Below are 11,392 nucleotides of genomic sequence, written 5' to 3'. Positions count from 1 at the left end.
GTTTCATGTAAAGTATTTGTTGTTGTTGTTGTTTTTCTGTTTGAGCTTTATTTACTTTTTGTGAATTTAAAAACATTTTGGGGAGACAGTGAAGAGGCTTTCTTGAAGCCTCTTCAGTGAAGACAGTGAAGGGGCCACTTAATGGCCCCTTCCTCTGCACAATGATGACTTTATCATCATTATAACCATTTGCAGCTCCCATGAAGAGAAACTCGTATAACTTTATTGAATGAATTTCACACTGCTTTCAAAAATCTACTGTAAATATGTTTACATTTTGCTGGAGAGACACATTCTGCCATTTTGCTATTGTGGAGGCATTACTTAATGATGATTAATGTCATTTCTTGCATACTTTTAAAACATGGCGTAAATGAGGACCATTCAACTGAATTGTGTCAAGCCCATTGTTTTCATGTTTAAAAACAATAAAGACCAGAATAAACCAGGGAGATACTGGGTAAAGGTGAAGAGAGAAATCTCAACAGAAAAAATATTCTCTAGGATAAAGAGAGCATGCTTTCCTGGTGGCTGGGCCTGGCCCTTTTAACCTATTTAGAGAGCCTTCTGCAGTGGTCCTGTCTCTGTAGGCTTCAGCTCTTCTCACCAAGACTCTAGGCTGGTTGTGGCCTGTGGCTCTGCAACTCAGCTGGTCGGGAGGGCAGGAAGGAAGGGTGGACCCGCTTGAGATTTCCTGTCTCGCTGTGAGTCACTGATACCAAGCACTTTTCTTGTACTTCACTGCTTACTATCCGGAAAGCAGGAATGTGGCCACAGAAGTCAAACCGGAACCATTGCTCTGCGTCATGATAACTACTCTCACCAAACCATAAACAAGCGTGGTCTGCACCACCTCAGGGAAGGGGAGGGGTGGCGGGGCGGGGGGAAGAGGCTCCCCTCCCTGTAAAAGCCAGAAACCTAAAGAAGGGCTCTCCATTACCCTTCGTAAGAAGTAAATAATGCTGCTTATGAGAAAGAACTTCCTTAGGTATCACTCAGGTACAGTGGAAAAGGAGACCTATTTTGGAGACTGAAGGCAAAATTTCCAATTCTGACTCGGCTGGGAAAGGTTGTAAGCCTGTCGCACACTTAGTTTCCTTCCATGCCCTGCCTGCCCGCACTGCAAACAAACTGAAGTTGAATATGGGGTTTTGAAATTCTCGTAAGTAAATGCCTGGTAAATAAAAATCTTAAAGTACTTCCTGCTTGTGGCGTATAATGTGAAAAGGATTAATCTTTGTAGAGAAAGTCTGTCCAGAGGAAATGAAAACAGTTGTACTGTCTAACTTTTAAGTCTGCTAGATCAATTATAATTAATAATAATAATAATGATAATAATAATAATAATAAAACTGTTGAGCACTTGTTTTACATGCGATATTATATTTTATATACATTATTGCTAATCCTGACAATAACCCCCACAAGCCCTCATTCTTCCAGCTGCTTTGAGATGGGATGATGTATGTGACAATGCTTTGATATTCATCATTAAATAAAGGCATTTTTATTTAAAGGTATAATTATAATTAAGATTAGTAAAATTCCAGGGATATTACTTTACTTACTTTACAAAGAGCACGAGCCTCAGAGTTACACACAGCTAAGTTCAGATACTGCTTTAGCCCAGTTATATCTGTAGGACAATATATTGCTAAATCTCTCCGGGCCTCGATTTCTTCCCCTAAAAAATGGATGCAATAACAACGACCTCTTAGAATTACAGTGTCCACAAGGATCATGTATAGAAATTCAACTGTGTTTGACACATAGAAGGTTCACCATAAATAGGGACACCCTTTTCTTTTCCATTTTTCCTAGAGATAATGGAGCTGACACAAACATCTTTAGAATCTTAATTAGGTATTTGATAATTTTTCAGAGTGCCTGCAGAAATACTAAGGAAGGATGGGTACAAGAATGAGAAATAACAGAACAGTATAGATGGAGTCTGCTGCCTGTAAGGAAAATAGTTTGATTGTTCTCATAAGGTGCATTTGAAAGTAAAGTATTTGCATTACAGACTTGAAAAAAAGTAGTGATGGAAAAAGAATTCTTAAAAATACATTTTTCTTAACATTGTCTTTACATAACTTGATTCTAAGGCCTTGGTAGGGAGGTTGCAATTAGTTTAGTTGTGATGCAAATGAATTTAAATTGCTAGTGATTAAGCGGCAGCCTCAGAAAACCAGAGACCTGGCCTCTCATACTGTGCATTAATTAGAAGAGAAAGATTAACTTGTATAGTGATGGTTTCTGTGGTGCTTTAGAGAATTAGATAGTTTCAATATTTTATTTTGTTCTCACAATTACACTTTCTTTTATCCATGAAAGCTGGGTCAGCTCTCAAAATGATAATTCTTTTATTAAATGAACAGCCTCTTTTCTTAATCTCTCCCTAACTTTACACTTCAGAGTAGAAAATACTAGTAGTACCTTTTTTTTTCTTTGAATCATCGCAGGTTACTTAAAATACACTTCACGATATTCTCTACTTCTCAAGGAAAATTTTATGAATGTGGAATTTGTTAGTGCATTTAAGAGACTAAAAAAAAGTCTTGAGAACTATCTCAGCAAACACATTGGCACCGCCCTGGTATATGCCTGAAGCATTACTGTTTTCTGTTCAGACAAGCTTTTTATAGACTTGAGCACTGTATTATTGTGTTAGGCATAAAGACTTAGTAAATAAGTAGCATTCCTTTCCACAATTTGAAAGATTAAAACACTGGGTTCTAATTATATCTGCACAAATAAAAGTAAAATAAACTTTGCAAAGGAAAGACACAAAGACTAGAATAAACATTCTTAAATAATGATAAACTATTTACTATAAGATCTTCGTTTTATTTCATAGTAGCTCCTCATAAAATTCTTACTCTATCTGTACCTACAACCTCTCCTATTGAAAAGGTTTTAGTTATGGGGTAGTAAATAGACAACTATCTGACAAATTGAGTATATGGCCTTGATTGTCATCTTGTATATCATGGTTTCAGAGGTTGGGAGACTTGTATTTTCCAATGGCAGTTGATATTTATTAAGTAAAGATTTGATAAATTGTTTAAAAGGCATTATCCAGAAATATGAGTCCACCTATTTAGAAAGGATTAGAGGGGGATAAAAAGAAATGAATGAAATATAATGCCTTCCTCTTTTAGGAGCAGTTTATAAGATCTTGGTATGAACCAAGTTAACTAATAGCAACAGTGTTGGTTGTAGCTTTATTATTCATGGATATAACATAAAAGTATTTTAATGCTCCTATTATTGCCAAGCTTAATGTGAATTTTTCAATCATGAAAGAGAATTTTTCTACTCGTTTAGTAGAATTCTAAACAAATTCGACTTGCTTATGATAGAATTATTGTTAGACTAAAATATAAGCTGTGTATATTTTTTTTCCCCATATTTTGGTATTTGATATCCCTGACCCACACAATGTAAGACCCACATCTAAGGAATAGCAATTTGCTTGTGAGTCACATGGAAAAGAAACTTGAGTGTTTTTCAGGGCAAAGGAATTTAACAATGACGATGTAAAATAGACAAACTCAACCTTGCATCATCTCCAAGATTTTTTTTTCCTTCCTTCTCCTTAATCTTCCACGTTATATAAACTAAAATCAAGAGAGGTTTGTCATTTTCAAAATAATTATGTATAACAGAAAAAGCAATAAAGGGCAATTTTGAAAACTAAAATTGTTTTCTTTTACTGGTTTTCATTATAAAATTAGAATACTCCCTTTAAGTTCCCACATTTATAGAGTTGAAACTTTTATTGACAGAGTTAAGATGGCAGTAAGGCCTCAGTCATAGGAGATGGAGTAGTCCTTAGAGAATTGGAGTTCCCACTTCGATCCTGAAGTCAGAATCTCCCTTCTACTACTAACCTTATATTTCTTTTACCGCTTAGCTTCGAAGTCCATCTCTCTCTTACGGCAAAGCCTTGCTCCACTCACAAATATTTAGGTTTGGTGTTTGGCTTCTGACTGCACAGGTACATACAGTCTTGATCCAGTTTGGCCTCTCGGGCCTCCTATGACAGAGACACACTGGGGTGTAGTGGTTCTCAAACTTTAATATGGATCAGAACCACCTAGAGGGCTTGCTAAAACGCTGCATACTGGGCTCTACCTCTGGAGTTTCTGATGCATTAGGCCTGAGGTGCTGCCTGAGAAGCAGCATTTCTAACAAGTTCTCAGGTGATACTGATGCTGCCAGTCTGGGGGCCCCATTTGAGAACCACAGAACCATAAAAAGTCTGTGATTGAAAGCTAAGAAAAACTTGCCTTTGTTTAACTTCATAACTACCCTCTGCTAAAACACTAATGTTTTTCCTCTATACCTTATTTCTTCATTGGTAAACAAAAAGGGTTGAGCTAGTAAACTCTTGCTCAGTATTTCTCAATAATTTTTCTGTCCATCTCACCTGAGAATTTATGGCACAATGCCTTCAATAAAAAGACTCATTCTAACAGCCATTTCAAATCATGACTCTTTCTCTGACGACATATCCTAGTCTCATTGAAAGTGTTGGGAGAGAGGGTTCAGAGAAAAGAAACTCAGTTATTTCTGAGCATGAAATAAAATACTTCACAATCAAATTCATAGATCAGAGCTACCCAAATGATGTGCACAAAGGGTTACAGGTATGCCCAGATATTGGTTACCTTGGGCCTGAGGCATCAGAGCCTTCCAGGCAGTCAGTCCATCTTCAAAAGCTTTCCTTTACCCTGGTAAACCTTTCAGACGTTGTGATTTTCTGTGTACCATGATATGGCAGAGTTTGGGTAACATTGTTAGTTTAAGTAAAATGACTTCCTTTATCCATTCTGTAGATCTGACATTCTTCCTATCAAATTAATTTAGAAATGAGGGCAGCTATATGAAAAAGTCTGATCGTGATATGCTAATTTATTACTTAAATGTTAGCTGAAACAGTGCCACTGTTCTTGATACCGGAATATGATAGGATATGGAAGAAATCATTTGATTTTCCTGAAACCACTTGGGCAAGAGCTTTCCAGTCTAGCACTGCATCGTTTTTGTCAGATTCTCCAACTGTACACTGGGCTTTGCGTGGTGGATAACGAGGAATCAAACCACCGTGATTAACTAGAAGAGGAGGCTCCTTTACATATGTGTGCATGTGCAGTGTGGCTGTAGTTGGAGGATGGAGAGTTGGGAAGAATGGTGCTGAAGTCTTTGGGTGGGCCTTTAAAATTTCCTCAAGGTGTAGGCAGTATCTCCACCTTGATCTACATCTTTACTGAAACTTCTATGAAATTCTAGTCAGAGGCTGGAAATATCCTACCGTATCCTCAAATGCTAGAATGGTGCTTGGAACAAGATGGGTGCTTAGAACACGGCTTGAATTGCTTGGTAAAGGCTTGGCAAAGAGCCTCTGCTATCTGGGAACTCATATTTTTAAACAGCATATAGAAGGAACCCTACAATGGAAAATGGCATGGAAGAGAAGGAAGTATTTTATTTTACGAATTGAGCTGACTTTCTGTTTTAACCAGTTATCCTGCCTACTCGATTTGTTAACAACTTGTTTTCTAGGTGGTCTAATTACTGATTGTTTTTAGAAAAACAGTATTCTGTTATCTTGGTTACTAATTAATCTCCAAATGTTTGTTACTCTCTTTGACATGTAGTAAATTTCCACAGCCTTCCTTCTTGCTAAAGCATTGTCTGATTTACTGCTTATGAAATTATTTAAACTGACCTATGAGGTGCTAAGGGAGCCGCTCTCTACCACCAGTGGCCTCCTCCACCATGAAAAACTATGCAAAAGCTCCAATTTTATATTGGAACCAAAAAGTCTCTATTATAACCATGAATAAAATTCATTCATAAAAATCTATCATTTTTGTGGTGATACCTAACCGATTTTTACCTCCACTTAGTCATTCACTTTTAGCAGAGAGAAAGCAAATGACAACATTGCGGCCAGTACTTGCAAAAAGGAAAAAAAAAGAAAAAAACACAAGTCCAGAAGGGACTTAAGGCTGCCCTAGCTCCGAACTAAAGGACAAAACCACTTTCTTGGAGGTCAGTTTCATTTTATACCTCTCTTTTGAACTTCATTTATCAGTTTATTTCTCATTACCAATAATTCTATGTTTGATGCTGGTTGGGCAAGATTTTGAAATGGCCAACCACATATTATTTTTTTAAAGTTACTTCAGGCTTAAAAGAGTCTAACATCACTGTTCTTTGACAGGAGAATCTTCCAGATGTACATTCCAACAGATATGGAATTCCTTTCTTTTTTGATCCACATCTGCTTTATGTAAGCTGGCTCTCTCCTAGCCCTGAGAGAGATGGCCATCAGCTTATAATTTGCACTTTTCTACTCTGCTGAATGTTGTCCTGGTTTTCCTAAGAATATTGTTACTGTTATTCTCTTTAGTGTTAAAAACATGCGTAAGGCATGTAAGTTAGCTCTTTGCTAAGGGACACTGCCACCATCAACACCACCATCCCCAAAGCCTCACCTGTCATTACATAGTATTCCATCTAGTTTTTGTCTATCTATCTTTCAACAGAAGGTCCAGCTTCTGGAAGGCAGGGGTCGCATTATGTATCTTTTGCATTCTTTTTAGTGTCTAAAGGAGAACAAAGTATCACGTGGATATTCAATAAACACTTGCTGAGTCATATTGAACTGAATTAAAAATTTCCATATTCTTGGTGCCAATAAAAGGAGCAACTGAACCTACTCCTGTCATCTCCTGTCTGAGAAGAATCATCAAAAATAAGATAAATGAAGATTATTGAGAAGGAAAAGCCATAGACCAATGCAAAATAGTACAAAGAAGGGTGAGAAGAAAAAGAAGTCCCCTTTAACCTAGCCCTGTCTCTGCTGCAGAAAGGGATGTTTGGTAAATGTTTGGTTAAAGTTACAACACACATGGTCTGTTGTGATTGTCACATGTACCAGCCGCACAGAGAAAAATAGCTTTTTTTAAAAAAATTTAAGCCTAAAGTTCTAATAAAAAGCTCTGTGTTTATTTCATATTATTTCTTTGATTTTTTGATTAGTAAGCTTGTGTATAAATAACGAAAAATACTTCCCCAAGTCCGTGACTAATTTCTAAATATTAACTCAGTGTTCAGACACTAGTTTCTACTGCACATTCTCCTCCCTAGTGTAAACCTTGTGAGTGTCATGTGCAGGAAGTAAGACAGAGAACAAAGATCTTCTATTCAGTACCATCTCACACGGGCTTCCTGGAGAACTGTGTCCTTGGGCTCCACGTGCCACAACCATAGCCTCGTATTGCTCTATACAACACCTTGGTCAGCCTCTACTCTTGAATCTCTTGTTTTTTAGAGTTATACCATAAAATCTTTCACTGTATACATTTTTTCAATCCTTTTCAGTGTCTAGTGGAGTAAAGAGTGTCCTACTCAATAAACAATTGTTGAATCATGTTGTATTGAATTAAATTTTTAAAGGAATTAAAAAATACTATTTTTTTATTTCAAGGATCAAAGTTTTACATGGTATCTATGAAATGATACTATAATTGAATAAATATTATAATTTAAAAATTATAAAACATTATAAAAATAGTTAAGCAAAATAGCAGTTTAACCAACATTGGGCATAGCATACAAGTACAATCAGGCCTTGACTATTTCCTATAACATATGTGTCTTATAGCTTTTATATAAAGATGTATCTGTAAAAGCATTAACCACATTAAAAAAAAAGTATTTGGAATTTTTTGTTTTGTGAAAATGCTTAGCTAGAACTATGGGATACTTTTTTCTGTTATCGGCTTTTGAAAAAGCAAATTCAATTCTTCAAATAAGTTTGCAGAAATTACATGGTAAATACTATATGTTGGCTCTAGAGATAACCTTACCTGTACGGTTAGTCCAGTAATACAGTTGGTCTTAGCACCACCCCACCTCCATATAAAATGATTGTAATTAAGAAGTTCCATCCTTTATGATGGAGATTTTTTTTCTTGTGCAGATGGTGGTATTTTGAATGAATACAAGAGTATACAAAATATTAACAAGAAATAAAATCATATCCACATGAAAGTTGCTTTTATCTAAATTAGAAAAACTTGGTTATAAAGATGGTAGTCTTCTAAGTCTAAATTCTCTCTCTTGTAATCTCATTGACCCTTCCTTGTTCAACAAGTTTAAAACTGAGTGTCTTTGCTGTTTATTATATGTACTTAAACATATCTTCAATCCACTTGATAGGCCACCGTTGTCATTGGTAAACCTGGAAATTTTGTAAGACAGTCGTTGTGACTTGAAGTTTTGGGATTGCTTAGTAAAACTGAGCAGGGAGCAGGCACGTTTTGCTGTGCTCACAGATCTAATTAGCTGCCATTTTTCATATAGAGTAGAACCTAAAGTAGTATTTCCCAAAGCATGGTCTGAGAATCACCTGGGACATGTGTAAATTATGCAGATTCACAGGTCCCATAAGGACCAGCAGAAACAGACCTCTGGGTACAGGGCCTAGACATCTACATTCAGACAAACATCCTGAATAATTACTATGTTCACCAAATTCGAAAGCCACTAACCGTAGGCTCACACTTAATGATTTAAAAATATACAATTCATCTTCCGGTAAAAAAAGATAAATTTGATACAACTCATCTTTTGGGTTTATATTTTAATATGTTTCTCCACTTAGTATGCTTCTGTGTCATTTTCTACTCTTTCTCTTCTTTCTTCTTGCTATGTCTCATAGAATTTTAGAACCATGTGTGATTAGAATTCTTTGGTTACAAGCAACAGAATCTAATTCTGAATGAGTTAAAAGCTAAAATGAAATTTATAGCAATTTATGGGGGTAGCTCATAAATAAAAAATAAATCCAAGGACCCAGTATTAGGAAATGATAAGAACTAGATATGTAGAGTAGGAAGGACTGCCTATATTGTTACTGTGTCACTTTATTCAAATTTCAAATTAATCTCAAAAACATAGGCTTTGCCCAGCATGGTCGTGTGCCCATATCTTGGCCAGAGGAAGGAGTGTAACTTAAGGGCGCTTTCCGTAACTATATCCAGTGACTGAGGGATAAATCTCCAAGGCAAAGTAGCAGTGTGATTATAAGAATGAAGAAGAATTTCCGTGCAGTCAAGAATAACAGGTTCACCACAATGCAGAAAATTTGAGAATACTGAATGCAAAGTCTTTACTTTATTTAGAAGTCAACTAATTCCTGGGAGTTAGTCCACAAATACTGAGTACACACCTAGTACTGAGACAGGTGCTGTTAGGTGTTAGCAAAATAACAATGAAGTTACTTGAGGTCAGGGGCAACAAATTAAGGCAAACAGTAGGTGGGCTAGTTCAGATAGGATATGTTTATAATAGAACTTCTCTAATCAGGACTAAGTAGGAAAGAGTCTGTTTATGTAAATAGTCTGAATCAGATGACTTTTTATTTAAATGGGCTATTGTTTCTATTAATCAAGGATAGGATGGTAAACACTGCTTTGCTTGTTGGCTGTTCTCATGGGGCCTGCCTCAAGGAATAGATATGGGGTCAGGCAACCTATATAGTAGTTGGATTAAACAGTTATTGAGTGAATAAAATTAGCTGATTACAAGTTTTTCTTCCTGGTAAGTAAGCAAGTCTCTCTGAAATTATGTTGTGTTATATTATGTCACATTACATTATTTATCTGAACAGACTCCATCATTCCATTCAACATTTATTGAGCACCTAATATGTGCTAGCTACTGGAGATAAAAAAAAAAATTGAGGGAGCTCACATTCATTTTCAGGGAGTACCTATCCTCAGTTATAATGGAAAGGCAAACTTTAGCCTGGTTTCATATTAACTTGTCACAAGTTCTGTGATTTGCCCTCTTAAACTTGTCTTTCTCTGCACAAGTCATCCTGTCAGGAGTGCTCCAGTCCCCATTTAATCCACCCAATAAATATCGACTCATCCTTCATGTTTGAGAGTGAAAGACTCTAGGTAGAGTTTTCTCTGACTTCTCTTAAATCTTAAGAATCTCCTGTGACATTTTATGCCAATACTTCCATCCCATAATTGCTTACCTGCCTTGTTCCCCATTGGATCTCTTCTTCTTTGTTTTCACAGCGCTTAGAACCATCTTGACAATCTTACCCGTGGTTTCAACCACCATTTGTATTCTGAGAATACTCAAAGCTATGTCTGCAGCTCAAAAATGTCTTTTGACTTCTGGATTTATACAGCCTGCTGCACACATAGAATTTCTACATCTGATCTCATCGATCGTATACTCTCTGTTTCCTCCTCTTGGAATTCTCAATATAGGTGAAAAAGGTACTGCCTTCTACTTAGTTTTCCAAGACACAAACCTGGAATCTCCTGAGACTCTTTCCTCTCTTCTTTCTTCTGCATGAATTCAGAATTCCTTTGCCTTAATTTCTACTTTGCCCACTCTTCTAAATCACACTGCCACTGCCTTAGCTCAGGCCAGCCTAGTCTTTGTCAGGACAATTTCAGTAGCTGCTACCTACCCCTATTTCAGCCCTTTCTTATTCATCTTCCAAAGAGATAGCAGGAGTCAAATTTATAAAACTAATCCGATTTCTTTTATCTTTTTTAAAAAAAGCATTCCAAAAGCTCCTGTAATAGTAAGGATAAAGTTCAAGTTCCTTGGCATAAGACAAAAACCTCCTCATTATCCACCTCTTCCCATCAGTATGGCTTTTAGGTATGCCCAATGTAGCAAGTACTATTGACTCTGCCACTTCCCACCCCATCCTAGGGCCTTACCATGGCAGTGAGACTGACTTTCAATGCCTGAGGTCTTTCCTTCAGCGTCCTCAACCAACAAGTATAACAAGTTGACGCATAAGTACTCCGACTTCTTTACTCTCTAGTTAGATAACTCCGAGGCCTGTGTCCTTCATCAGCTCCCAGGGGGCCCGAATATAGCTGATTTCCATTTCCTCACAGTGGTAACTGGTTTGATAAAATAGACTTTGTGGCTGCCTTTCTTTCCCAGCTTACTTTCCCACTGCTCTCCCAGTGTTTCCTAGGAGCACCTCACCATTGATACACTGAATTCCTGTCTCTACATCTGATTTTGAGACAGCCAAATAAGACACCCAACATGTATCCTTTGTTTCAGCCAAAAAAAAATTGCATGTTTTTCTGTGTGTGTTTCGTTTGTTTTTTAATGTCATATTTTTCCATGTTTCCTCTGCCTGGAATGATTATGGCTTCCACCTCCCTTACCTGGCTAGATTTTACTAATTTCTTAAAAATGCCCAAGCACTACCTCTTTAACAGAAGCTTTCCTTAACACTGAATTGTGGACTGGAAGCTCTATCTCACTGTACCTGAGCATACCTGTGTCATGACAGACAACTCGATTGGTGATTTGTTTGTCTGAT

At 36.9% G+C, this 11,392-nt stretch overlaps 1 long non-coding RNA gene across 1 annotated transcript in view; it reads left to right on the top strand.

The window, feature by feature from the left end:
- The first annotated feature begins 911 nt into the window (after nt 1–911).
- The window catches only part of LOC120598695 (uncharacterized), a 30,402-nt gene continuing 19,921 nt past the window's right edge, over nt 912–11,392 (top strand). The window contains exons 1-2 of the long non-coding RNA XR_005651711.1: nt 912–1,162; nt 1,883–6,831. This is a non-coding gene — a long non-coding RNA (uncharacterized LOC120598695). The remainder of the gene's footprint in view (nt 1,163–1,882; nt 6,832–11,392) is intronic.

The sequence above is a fragment of the Pteropus medius genome, unplaced genomic scaffold (genome assembly GCF_902729225.1).
Source record: "Pteropus medius unplaced genomic scaffold, Ma_sr-lr_union100, whole genome shotgun sequence".
Classification (NCBI taxonomy): domain Eukaryota; kingdom Metazoa; phylum Chordata; class Mammalia; order Chiroptera; family Pteropodidae; genus Pteropus; species Pteropus medius.
Note: the sequence above shows the minus strand (reverse complement) of the source record. Positions and strands in the feature narration are given on the sequence as shown.